Below are 13,244 nucleotides of genomic sequence, written 5' to 3' on the forward strand. Positions count from 1 at the left end.
TAACAAATTTATCTGAGCATAAGCTTTCATGGGCTACAACCCACTTCATCGGATGCATGCAGTGGAAAATACAGTAGGACGATTTTATATACACAGAGAACGTGAAACAATGGGTGTTACCATACACACTATAACGAGAGTGATCAGTTAAGGTGAGCTATTATCAGCAGGAGAGGGGGAAAAAAACCTTTTGTAGTGATAATCAAAATGGTCCATTTCCAGCAGTTGACAAGAATGTGTGAGGAACAGTAGGGGGAAAAAATAAACAAGGGGAAATAGTTTTACTTTGTGTAATGACACATCCACTCCCAGTCTTTATTCAAGCCTTATTTAATGGTGTCCAGTTTCCAAATTAATTCCAATTCAGCAGTCTCTCGTTGGAGTCTGTTTTTGAAGGTTTTTTGTTGTAATATTGCAACTTTTAGGTCTGTAATCGAGTGACCAGAGAGATCGAAGTGTTCTCCGACTGGTTTATGAATGTTATAATTCTTGACGTCTGATTTGTGTCCATTTATCGTTTTACATAGAGACTGTCCGGTTTGGCCAATGTACATGGCAGAGGGGCATTGCTGGCACATGATGGCATATATCACATTGGTAGATGTGCAGGTGAATGAATCTCTTACGGTGTGGCTGATATGATTAGGCCCTATGATGGTGTCCCCTGAATGGATATGTGGACAAAGTTAGCAATGGGCTTTGTTGCAAGGATAGATTCCTGGGTTAGTGTTTTTGTTGTGTGGTGTGGTATGTGGTTGCTGGTGAGTATTTGCTTCAGGTTGGGGGGCTGTCTGTAAGCGAGGACTGGCCTGTCTTTCAAGATCTGTGAGAGTGGTGGGTCGTCCTTCAGGATAGGTTGTTGATCCTTGATGATGCACTGAAGAGGTTTTAGTTGGGGACTGAAGGTGATGGCTAGTGGGTTTCTGTTACTTTCTTTGTTGGGCCTGTCCTGGAGTAGGTGACTTCTGGGTACTCTTCTGGCACTGTCAATCTGTTTTTTTTTTTCACTTCAGCAGATGGGTATTGTAGTTGTAAGAATGCTTGATAGAGATCTTGTAGGTGTTTGTCTCTGTCTGAGGGATTGCAGCAAATAAGGTTGTATCGTAGAGCTTGGCTGTAGACAATAATCGTGTGGTGTGGTCTGGATGAAAGCTGGAGGCATGTAGGTAAGTATAGCGGTCAGTAGGTTTCCCGTATAGGGTGGTGTTTATGTGACCATCGCTTATTAGCACTGTAGTGTCCAGGACTATTATCAGCAGGAGGAAAAAAACCTTTTGCAGTGATAATCAGGATAGCCCATTTCAAATAGTTGACAAGAAGGTGTGAGTAACAGTAGGGGGGAAAATTAGCATGGGGAAATAGTTTTTACTTTGTGAAATGACCCATCCACTCCCAGTCTTTCTTCAAGCCTATTTTAATGGTGTCCAGTTTGCAAATTAATTCCAATTCTGCAGTTTCTCATTGGAGTCTGTTTTTGAAGGGATTTTTTGTTGGAGAATTGCTATTTTTAGGTCTGAAATTGAGTGACCAGGGAGGTTGAAGTGTTCTCCGACTGGATTTTGAATGTTACAATTCTTGATGTCTGATTTGTGTCCGTTTATTCTTTTGCGTAGAGATTGTCCGGTTTGGCCAATGTACATGGCAGAGGGGCATTATTGGCACATCCTGGAGTAGGTGACTTCTGGGTATTCTTCTGGCTGTCAATCTGTTTCTTCACTTCAGCAGTTGGGTATTGTAGTTGTAAGAACGCTTGATAGAGATCTTGTATGTGTTTGTGTCTTTCTGAGGCATTGGAGCAAATGCAGTTGTATCTTAGAACTTGGCGATAGACAATGGATCATGTGATGTGGGCTGGAGGCAAGTAGGGATGTATAGCGGTCAGTAGGTTTCCGATATAGGATGGTGTTTATGTGGCCATCGCTTATTAGCACTGTAGTGTCCAGGAAGTGGATCTCTTAGAATCATAGAATCATAGAATATCAGGGTTGGAAGGGACCCCAGGTGGTCATCTAGTCCAACCCCCTGCTCAAAGCAGGACCAATTCCCAGTTAAATCATCCCAGCCAGGGCTTTGTCAAGCCTGACCTTAAAAACCTCTAAGGAAGGAGATTCTACCACCTCCCTAGGTAACGCATTCCAGTGTTTCACCACCCTCTTAGTGAAAAAGTTTTTCCTAATATCCAATCTAAACCTCCCCCACTGCAACTTGAGACCATTACTCCTCGTTCTGTCATCTGCTACCATTGAGAACAGTCTAGAGCCATCCTCTTTGGAACCCCCTTTCAGGTAGTTGAAAGCAGCTATCAAATCCCCCCTCATTCTTCTCTTCTGCAGGCTAAACAATCCCAGCTCCCTCAGCCTCTCCTCATAACTCGTGTGTTCCAGTCCCCTAATCATTTTTGTTGCCCTTCGCTGGACTCTCTCCAATTTATCCACATCCTTCTTGAAGTGTGGGGCCCAAAACTGGACACAGTACTCCAGATGAGGCCTCACCAATGTCGAATAGAGGGGAACGATCACGTCCCTCGATCTGCTCGCTATGCCTCTACTTATACATCCCAAAATGCCATTGGCCTTCTTGGCAACAAGGGCACACTGCTGACTCATATCCAGCTTCTCGTCCACTGTCACCCCTAGGTCCTTTTCCGCAGAACTGCTGCCTAGCCATTCGGTCCCTAGTCTGTAGCTGTGCATTGGGTTCTTCCCTCCTAAGTGCAGGACCCTGCACTTATCCTTATTGAACCTCATCAGATTTCTTTTGGCCCAATCCTCCAATTTGTCTAGGTCCTTCTGTATCCTATCCCTCCCCTCCAGCGTATCTACCACTCCTCCCAGTTTAGTATCATCCGCAAATTTGCTGAGAGTGCAATCCACACCATCCTCCAGATCATTTATGAAGACCAGTCTTGTGTGGACTGGTCCATGCTGAGGTTGATGGTGGGATGGAAATTGTTGAAATCATGGTAGAATTTCTCAAGGGCTTCTTTTCTATGGGTCCAGATGATGAAGATGTCATAAATGTAGCGCAAGTGGAGTAGGAGCATTAGGGGACGAGAGCTGAGGAAGTGTTGTTCTAAGTCAGCCATAAAAATGTTGGCATACTGTGGGGCCACGCAGGTACCCATCGCAGTGCCACTTATTTGAAGGTATACATTCTTCCCAAATGTGAAATAGTTATGGGTGAAGACAAAGTCACAAAGTTCAGCCACCAGGTTTGCCGTGACATTATCAGGGATACTGTTCCTGACGGCTTGTAGTCCATCTTTGTGTGGAATGTTGGTGTAGAGGGCTTCTACATCCATAGTGGCCAGGATGGTGTTTTCAGGAAGATCACCAATGGATTGTAGTTTCCTCAGGAAGTCAGTGGTGTCTCGAAGATAGCTAGGAGTGCTGGTAGCGTAGAGCCTGAGGAGGGAGTCTACATAGCCAGACAATCCTGCTGTCAGGGTGCCAATGCCTGAGATGATGGGGTATCCAGGATTTCCAGGTTTATGGATCTTGAGTAGTAGATAGAATACCCCTGACTGGGGTTCTAAGGGTGTGTCTGTGCTTATTTGCTCTTGTGCTTTTTCAGGGAGTTTCTTGAGCAGATGGTGTAGTTTCTTTTGGTAACCCTCAGTGGGATCAGAGGATAATGGCTTGTAGAATGTGGTGCTGGAGAGCTGCCTAGCAGCCTCTTGTTCATTACAATTTGATTGTAAGATATGGCAAGATCATAGCTAAGGTGGCGTGGCTGTAAAAATTTGAAATAAATTGTCCTGCATTTTCATTGTTGTTTCTTCACAGATATGAAAAGTTTCCTCCCCAGTTTTCATGTTTGTGTTCTCACCAGAAACATTTCAACTCAAAGGAAAGGAAAGTACAGAAATGAAAAACTATTTTTTCTCTATTTGTACATGAGCCAATGGAGAGTGTATCAAAATTCACAGACTTTGGTTCCCAGGGAAAGACTACTATGAATTAGATGATTCAGTAAATTTCAAGCACTTTTTTCCATATGGGTTGGTTAAAACTTAACGGGTTATGAAAGATCATCACCTTGTGTTCCAGAAGTCCAGCAAATCATTTTCAAATATCATAACAGTGCTTGGTTGGAACCCTTCACATGTGTTCTGGCAAAAGAGTCTATGAAAAGCTTTTGAAAAGTCAGTTGTGATTCATGGGAAAGTTTTAGTCCCGAAGCAGAGAAGTCAGAGTGGTAACAATGAAGTGGTGCAGGCAGCATTTTCCACTGTCGGTGGAAAAATTTACTAGGGGAGTGACCAAGAGAGATTGATGGCATGAAAAAGGGTAGGTGTTTAGGGTCCTGACTGATTCGATCCACTTAACAGTGAAATAAAGCTTTTTGTGTTTTCCAGCCAAAAATCAACAAAAACTGGACACCCTTCCATGAAATTCAAGGTACTAATAGGCTCCATGCTGAGAACACACATGTACATTTAGAAATAAAGACTAAGTCTTTAAGCTTTAAAATAACACATTGTTCAATTAAGCAATAACTGAATAGCCTCACTACCTCATCCAAACATTCTCACTTCAGTTATTAACTCTTCCTCCCCCAGTCCATCCACTCAAAGGATGAAACAAAACAATGCAAAACAATAGAAATGTAAGACTTGAAGGTGGAATAGATGTTATAGTGCAGCAGAAAGAGAAACAGAGGGAAAGCAAGGGAAAAGGACACATAAGCCCTAAAGCCAACATTTGCATGTATAAGTGCCCACATTTAGGCACCTGCATCCATATGTAGGCATCTAACTAAGCAGCCTGATTTTTCGTTGTGTGTTTTGTTACTATGAGTTTACATCTGTGCCTACTGAAGACAATGGTCAGATTCCTGCCAACTTCAATAGGAGCAGAATTGGGCTCCTTTAGGCCCCATGTATATGACAACTTTTAACCCATTGTAATCAGTTATTAACACTGTTTGCTGTCAATATAGGTTGCATCAGCACATTATATGGTAAGAGCTTGTTTAGTAACTGTGGTGGCTGGGCATCTTCTGCATGGGCATCTTCCTCAAAATAGTTCAACACATTGGGGGTTTTTTTTGCTGAGCAGACAGGATCCCATAACCATGTTTGTGTAACTGGTTTGACCAGTCCTGCTGCCTCAGAGCTGTCTGTATGGTAGGGTATTCCAGAGTGCATCACTGCGCATGCTTTTGTTGCAAGTTCTCAGTTGTATCCTCTGCTAAGGCAGAGTGAGAGAGCTGCCCAGGTTTTCCCAGTATGCACTGATAAAGCCACTGTTAGGCTGCATAGTAACAGTGGTTGCTATGGCAGAAAACCTACTGGGTGGACACAAATTGAAGCATGTTGCTTATAGCTGATTAAGGTGATCATACATCCTACCAGTTATAAATTCGTGATTAAAAATTGTAGTCAGGACAGGGTCTTAAAGTAAACAAACTTAGTGCCTAGAAGAGTGTTGTGTCAAGCTGTTCAAAGCCTCTTGAATTTTTGCAGCCAAGGACTTTGGATAATTTTCATTGCTAATGGAGTTTTCAATGAAAATCATCATAGAAAACTCAAAATTTGTAAAGCTCTGGTGTCAAAATGGCAGTCAAGGGAGGAAACTGCACTTCTGGATTTACCCATAGATTGGCCACGTTATGGCAGCAGCATTATCAGTATCACTACACCCTCTTGCCCATGTGTCTCAAACCTGGCTTACAGAGACCACTGCTGGAGTTACGAAAGCAGTTTAGTCTCCGTGCCTAATAGGCTCCCTGCTGAGAGAGCCAGGGAGACTGTCAATAATGGTGGTGTGGTTTGTGATTCAAACAACTGTCCACAAGGTATAGAACAGAGACCACCCACTCTTTTCTGACAGGCCTCCAAACAGTCATTTGGTGGCAGTGTGTTTCAGCCAGTTATAGTATGTATTTATTTTATTTACTTCCTTCCTGATTTCCTAGTGAGCTTGAAGCATTTGGAAGAAGATTGCCAGCCTACTAGGCTTTAGCAGTGGATGCTATTTGCTTAGGGTTGCCAACTCTGACTGAAGCTATTCTGGGAGATTTATTTTTTTCAACATGACATAATGTATTTTCTTCAAATATCCTATTAAAATCTCTTGGATTGTTTTCACCATTAGATTGATGCTGATTCTGGGAGACTCCAGGCCAGTCCTGGAGGGCTGGCAACCCTATCTTTTGCTTCTTGTGTCATGGACTTAAAAAGGGAGCCCTTTCTCTTGGAGCTTCAGTACCTAGCAGTGGGGGATATGTACAAGATCGCCTTGAGTGAGAAATGACAGACAAGAAAAGCCTATTGTATAAAAGAAAGAGGGATAATTTCCTATTCTAATGTGGCACTATAGTCACAAATGCTGCTGAATTATTTTAAAACAAACAACATGCATTGAATCGTTCCCTTTTATGCAGGTGCACTTTTGGCCATGAGTGATACCCAGATGATGAACGAATAATCAAGCTGTGATGAGGTACAACAAAGGGTGTGTGATTCTAATGAAATAAACCCTTCCCATGGGTTTTTAAAGCATCAGCTGCAGATGAGGCCCCCAGTCAATCAGACGTGTGATTGCATCATGTAAACGACACCCTCTAGACTTGCCTTATTTGCTCTTATGAAATTCCTGTCAGTTTTTGCAATAAATAATTCAGGTAAATGGCTCTGGTCACTGCAAGCTGCCAATTATTACAATGCCACCACTCGCCATCACTCATTACCATTGTGTCAGCTATGCTATTACAAGTCCTCTCACTTCCAGATGAGGAAAAGGTTACGCAGATTTTAGCTTGGGGGTAAGGGGAACACTTATTTTCAAAATTTCCCCAAAATAAATGAATGAATGAATGAATGAATTTAATTGAAATAAATACATTGGTTTGGGTCTCTTAAATTTATAGAAATTTTAAAATATCTGGAAGTCTATAACTGAAGATGCTTTTTATGGGCCCAATCCTCAGGCATAAATCGACAACTGAAGCCAATTGAGCTATGCCAGTTTATACCAGCTGAGGATCTTTCTATGCTTCTGTGGAGCAAGTGTTCACATTTTAATGAGATAAAATTAATTTTGGCTTCTGGTTGTTATTATTATTATTAATTTGTATTGTGGTACCCACCTAGGAGCACTAGATCAGGCACTGTGTAGACTCAGAACAAAAAGACTTGTCCCTGCCCCAGTGAGGTTACAATGTATGGAGATGACCTATTTATCTACCATGGGTACTTATGTGGACCCCATCACTATAGTGTCTGAGCAGCTCACACTCTTTAATGTTTTTACCCTCACAACACCCCTGTGAGGTAGGGAATATTATTATCCTCATTTTACAAATGGAAACTGAGGCACAGAGAAGATAAATGACCTACCAAAGGTCATGCAAGGCAGTCTGTGGCCAAGCAAGTTCTTGAACCCAGCTCTCCCAGCTAGAGCCCTAATGACTGTGCAACCCTTACTCTCAAAGGTATTATGGCATAAGCCACATCTGATATTTTGTATTTTAATCTTTGATTTTCAGAGAATGATAAATGCTCTTTGGACACTGGGGGGCTCACGGAAATTGCCTGCTTTAACTCAGAAGTGAAATGATCTGGCATTTCCATTTTAAAGGAACTCATCCAACAAGAACGTGTAGATTAAATGAAAGCAGACAGTGGCTAGAAGAGCTGTATTTTGGGAGTGAACATGGTGGTTTTGCCTGAAGACTAAAGGCAGCTTGGATAGACCTAAAAGATGCATGACATGTTGCTAAGTCATGTTGCTGACATTGAGCTAGTCCCCCTGCCACAAGCAGTGAGCATAAACTGTGGCATTAGTGCAGTTTGATATACAGCTCATTTCATGTTATACTCGCTCTCTCGCTCTCTCTCTCTCTCTTCCCCACTACACGCATTCTGACATTGAGACAAGCTTTTAAAATAATAATCAGTAAGCATTTCTTTTCAGACTCTCTTGTCTCTCACACACACCGCTGGCAGCTTAAAGTGTTGATCTTTATGGAAAAGTTCAGTGTAAATTATTGGCTTTAATAAACCTTATCGGATCAAGTGTACAGTTTCTGTTATTAAAACACCTGGGTACAATAATCCTGATACTTTGTTTCACCTTGTGTGCCTTCGTGGACAAGAGTTCTGGGCTCTGAATTAGTCATTGACCTTTGTTCAGTAGCTTGAATGGCTATTCTTTGGTGATTAAATGATGCTTTGGTGATTAAATGACAGACTACTCAGCCAGAGCCAGTCAATAAGCTATTAGTGCCATCGTCACTATTGTGTCACAGCTCAGACCTGAATAGTGTGATTAGTTCTATTATCAAAGCCTTAGCAACCCCATGGTAAAAGCACACTCAGTGGTTTTGAAAAACTTACACAGTATTCAAAAGAATCATGGAGCCTTCCCAGTGTCCAATATGTAGAAATCTAGCAAACTTGCCCCACCGGTTCAAGCCTTTAGGTTTTTCATCTGTTGGATGAACTGTACATTGAAATCAATACGTCCATGCAGGGTGGGGAAGGGAGGAGAGATTGTAGTGGGGCAAGAAGGTCACTTTGCTAGGAAAAGCAAAATTGTGGAGTGACTGATCCCCGGGCAGAGTGATGAAAGAGAACAACAAAGGTCTTTGCAGTACTGATTTGTCCCATGCTGGTGGAAGCATGGTTGGTTATTAGCAGAATATTGCTGTGAAGTGGCCTTGTGGCCCCCTGTATTAGTGTTTTGTCGAAGGATTAATGATGTGGTACAGGAAGATGAGTGGAATGAAGGGACTGTAAAATATTGCCATTCACTTGGTTGTATACTCATCCATAGTCCCTCTGCTATCTTCAGTTTGATTACTGCTTTTAACAGTACAATAGCCATTAGAACTGTAAAGCTAAAACATAAAAAGATACCAGAATTTGTGTTACAAGGTGGGCATCCTCACTGAGAAAGAACCTTCTAGGTTTCTTCAAACTAGTAGTTTCTTTGTCAGAACATTCTCATTTTCTGTGTCATTGTGAAATACAAACTGTGCTTGCAAACTCAGTGAGTTCCTCTCCAGTGACTTCTCTGGCAATGCCCTTAGCAATAAGCTACACTATGTCTCATGTAAGACAACTTTAAACTAAGACTCCTGAGGGAAAAAAAGAACTCGGCTAACCTGTATTGCTTTATGGATTTGAAATACTGGAGGGTCACGTAAGGAATCTCTTATGTCTACACTACAAAATTAGGTTGAATTTATAGAAGTCTGTTTTTTAGAAACCATAGAAGGTTAGGGTTGGAAGGGACCTCAGGAGGTCATCTAGTCCGACCCCCTGCTTGAAGCAGGACCAATCCCTAATTTTTGCCCCGGATCCCTAAATGGCCCCCTCAAGGATTGAACTCACAACCCTGGGTTTAGCAGGCCAATGCTCAAACCACTGAGCTATCCCTCCCCCCCAAATCATTTTTATATAGTCAATTGTGTGTGACCCAAACACAAAATGCTCTAAGTGCATTAAGTGTATTAACTCAGCGGAGTGCTTCCACAGTACCGAGGCTAAGGTCGACTTCCAGAGTGTTGCACTATGGGTAGCTATCCCACAGTTCCTGCAGTCTCCGCTGCCCATTGGAATTCTGGGTTGAGATCCCAATGCCTGATGGGGCAAAAAACATTGTCGCGGTTGGTTCTGGGTACATATCATCAGGCCCTCCCTCCCTCTGTGAAAGCAATGGCAGATAATCATTTTGCGCCTTTTTTCCTGAGTTACTTGTGCAGACGCCATACCACGGCAAGCATGGAGCCCGCTCAGCTCACTGTCACCGTATGTCTCCTGTGTGCTAGCAGACATGGTACTGCATTTCTACAAAGCAACAGCAACCCATTGCCTTGTGGCAGCAGATGGTGTCATAGGCCTGAAAACCATCCTCATCGTATCCAAGGTACTCCAGGCCACCTCGGTAAGGTCGGTCAGGAGCGCCTGGGCAGACATGGGTGCAGGGACTAAATTAGGAGTGACTCGACCAGGTCATTCTCTTTAGTCCTGCAGGCAGTCCTATTGTACCATCTTACGGTGAGCAGGCAGGAGATGAGGATGGCTAGCAATCCTATTGCATCATCTTCTGCCGAGCATCCAGGAGATGTGGATGGCTTGCAGTCCTGCTGCACCATCTGCTGCCAGCCAAAGATGTAAAAGATAGATGGAGTGGATCAAAACAAGAAATAGACCAGAATTGTTTTGTATTCATTTGCTCCCCGCTCCCTCCCTCCCTCCATGAAATCAACTGCCGACAATTGTTTCGGTGAGGTCTGTCAGGGGCACCTTGAAAACTTTAATGGAGATTCAAAAAAAGGAGTACTTGTGGCACCTTAGAGACAAACCAAATTGGTTAGTCTCTAAGGTGCCACAAGTACTCCTTTTCTTTTTGCGAATACAGACTAACACGGCTGTTACTCTCAAACCTGTCAAATGGCGATTCAGTCCTGCTTGAAATACCAGAGGGAGGGATAGCTTACTGGGTTGAGCATTGGCCTGCTAAACCCAGGGTTTTGAGTTCAATCCTTGAGGGGGCCATTCTGTGTGACAGTTGTTTTTGTTTCTCCTTGATGTAAAGCCACTTACTTTGTTGATTTTAATTCCCTGTAAGCCAACCCTGTGAGTCTTGTCATCAGTCGCCCCTCCTTCCGTCAGAGCAATGGCAGACAATTGTTCCGTGCCTTTTTTCTATGCAGACGCCATACTACGGCAAGCATGGAGCCCGCTCAGATCACTTTGGCAATTAGGAGCACATTAAACAACACGCACATTATCCAGCAGTATATGCAGCACCAGAACCTGGCAAAGTAAAACCAGGCAAGTAGGCAACATCAGCGCGGTGACAAGAGTGATGAGGACATGGACACAGACTTCTCTCAAAGCACGGACCCTGGCAAGGCATGCATCCTGGTGCTAATGGGACAGGTTCATGCGGTGGAACGCCGATTCTGGGCCCAGGAAACAAGCACAGATTGGTGGGACCGCATAGTGTTGCAGGTCTGGGACATTCAGAGGTGCCAGTTCCTGCTGGGCTGTTTGCCTGTGGCTGAACAGAAAGCACATGTGCTATGTATGTAATGTTAACAGCAAGGTTTACCGTGAAAGAGTGTACCCATTGTTTTATAAAATGTGTCTTTTTAAATACCACTGTCCCTTTTTTTTTCCTCCACCAGCTGCATGTGTTTCAAGGATCACAGGATCTTCTCCTTCCCAGAGGCTAGTGAAGATTAGAAGGTGAAAAAAAACGCACTCGCAATGAAATGTTCTCTGAGCTCATGTTGTCCTCCCACACTGACAGAGCACAGACGAATGCATGGAGGCAAATAATGTCAGAGTGCAGGAAAGCACAAAATGACCGGGAGGAGAGGTGGCGGGCTGAAGAGAGTAAGTGACGGGCTGAAAAGAGGGCTGAAGCTGAAAGGTGGCGGCAGCATGATGAGAGGAGGCAGGATTCAATGCTGAGGCTGCTGGAGGATCAAACTAATGTGCTCCAGCATATGGTTGAGCTGCAGGAAAGGCAGCTGGAGCACAGACCGCCGCGACAGCCCCTCTGTAACAAACTGCCCTCCTCCCCAAGTTCCATAGCTTCCTCACCCAGACGCCCAAGAACGCGGTGGGGGGGCCTCCGGCAGCCACTCCACCCCAGAGGATTGCCCAAGCAACAGAAGGCTGGCATTCAATATGTTTTAAAGTTTTAAACTTTTAAAGTGCTGTGTGGCCTTGTCCTTCCCTCCTCCACCACTTCTCCCAGTGCTTCTCTCTTCCACCACCCTCCCGGGCTACCTTGGCAGTTATCCCCCTATTTGTGTGATGAATGAATAAAGAATGCATGAATGTGAAGCAACAATGACTTTATTGCCTCTGCAAGTGGTGATCAAAGGGAGGAGGGGAGGGTGGTTAGCTTACAGGGAAGTAGAGTGAACCAAGGGGCGGGGGGTTTCATCAAGGAGAAACAAATAGAACTTTCACACCGTAGCCTGGCCAGTCATGAAACTGGTTTTCAAAGCTTCTCTGATGCGCACCACTCGCTCCTGTGCTCTTCTAACAGCCCTGGTGTCTGGCTGCAGGTAACCAGCGGCCTGGCGATTTGCCTCAACCTCCCACCCCACCATTAACGTCTCCCCCTTACTCTCACAGATATTGAGGAGCGCACAGCAAGCAGTAGTAACAGTGGGGATATTGGTTTCGCTGAGGTCTAAGCGAGTCAGTAAACTGCGCCAGCGCGCCTTTAAACGTCCAAATGCACATTCTACCACCATTCTGCACTTGCTCAGCCTGTAGTTGAACAGCTCCTGACTACAGTCCAGGCTGCCTGTGTACGGCTTCATGAGCCATGGCATTAAGGGGTAAGCTGGGTCTCCAAGGATAACTACAGGTATTTCAACATCCGCAACGCTTATTTTCTGGTCTGGGAATAAAGTCCCTTCCTTCAGCTTTTGAAACAGACCAGAGTTCCTGAAGATGCGAGCGTCATGTATCTTTCCCGGTCATCCCACGTTGATGTTGGTGAAATGTCCCTTATGATCCACCAGAGCTTGCAGCACTATTGAAAAGTACTCCTTGCGGTTTATGTACTCGCCGGCTTGGTGCTCTTGCCGGTGCTTGCTGCCAAGATAGGGATATGGGTTCCAGCTATGGCCCCACCACAGTTAGGGAATCCCATTGCAGCAGAGCCATCCACTATGACCTGCACATTTCCAAGGGTCACTACCCTTGATATCAGCAGATCTTTGATTGCGCTGGCTACTTGCATCACAGCAGCCCCCACAGTCAATTTGCCCACTCCAAATTGATTCCCGACTGACCGGTAGCTGTCTGGCGTTGCAAGCTTCCACAGGGCTATTCCCACTCACTTCTCAACTGTGAGGGCTGCTCTCATCCTGGTATTCATGCGCTTCAGGGCAGGGGAAAGCAAGTCACAAAGTTCCATAAAAGTGCCCTTACACATGCAAAAGTTTCGGAGCCACTGAGAATCGTCCCAGAACTGGCACCTCTGAATGTTCCCTTAAGAAAAGCACCCTATTTCAACCAGGTGACCATGAATGATATCACTCTCCTGAGGATAACACAGAGAGATAAAGAATGGATGTTGTTTGAATGCCAGCAAACATACACTGCAATGCTTTGTTCTACAATGATTCCCGTGTACGTGCTACTGGCCTGGAGTGGTAAAGTGTCCTACCATGGTGGACAGAATAAGGCTGCCCTCCACAGAAACCTTTTGCAGAGGCTTTGGGAGTACATCCAGGAGAGCCGCGAATGCCAGGACAAATTA

General features: G+C 44.3%; 1 long non-coding RNA gene across 2 annotated transcripts in view; it reads left to right on the forward strand.

The window, feature by feature from the left end:
- Positions 1–11,780, forward strand: part of LOC311521112 — a 62,037-nt gene extending 50,257 nt beyond the window's left edge. For both annotated transcript variants that reach the window (XR_014711797.1, XR_014711798.1), the window contains exon 4: positions 11,143–11,780. This is a non-coding gene — a long non-coding RNA (uncharacterized lncRNA). The remainder of the gene's footprint in view (positions 1–11,142) is intronic.
- Positions 11,781–13,244: the final 1,464 nt, after the last annotated feature.

Source organism: Lepidochelys olivacea (assembly GCF_965140295.1).
Source record: "Lepidochelys olivacea isolate rLepOli2 genome assembly, chromosome: 5".
NCBI classification, from domain to species: Eukaryota; Metazoa; Chordata; order Testudines; family Cheloniidae; genus Lepidochelys; species Lepidochelys olivacea.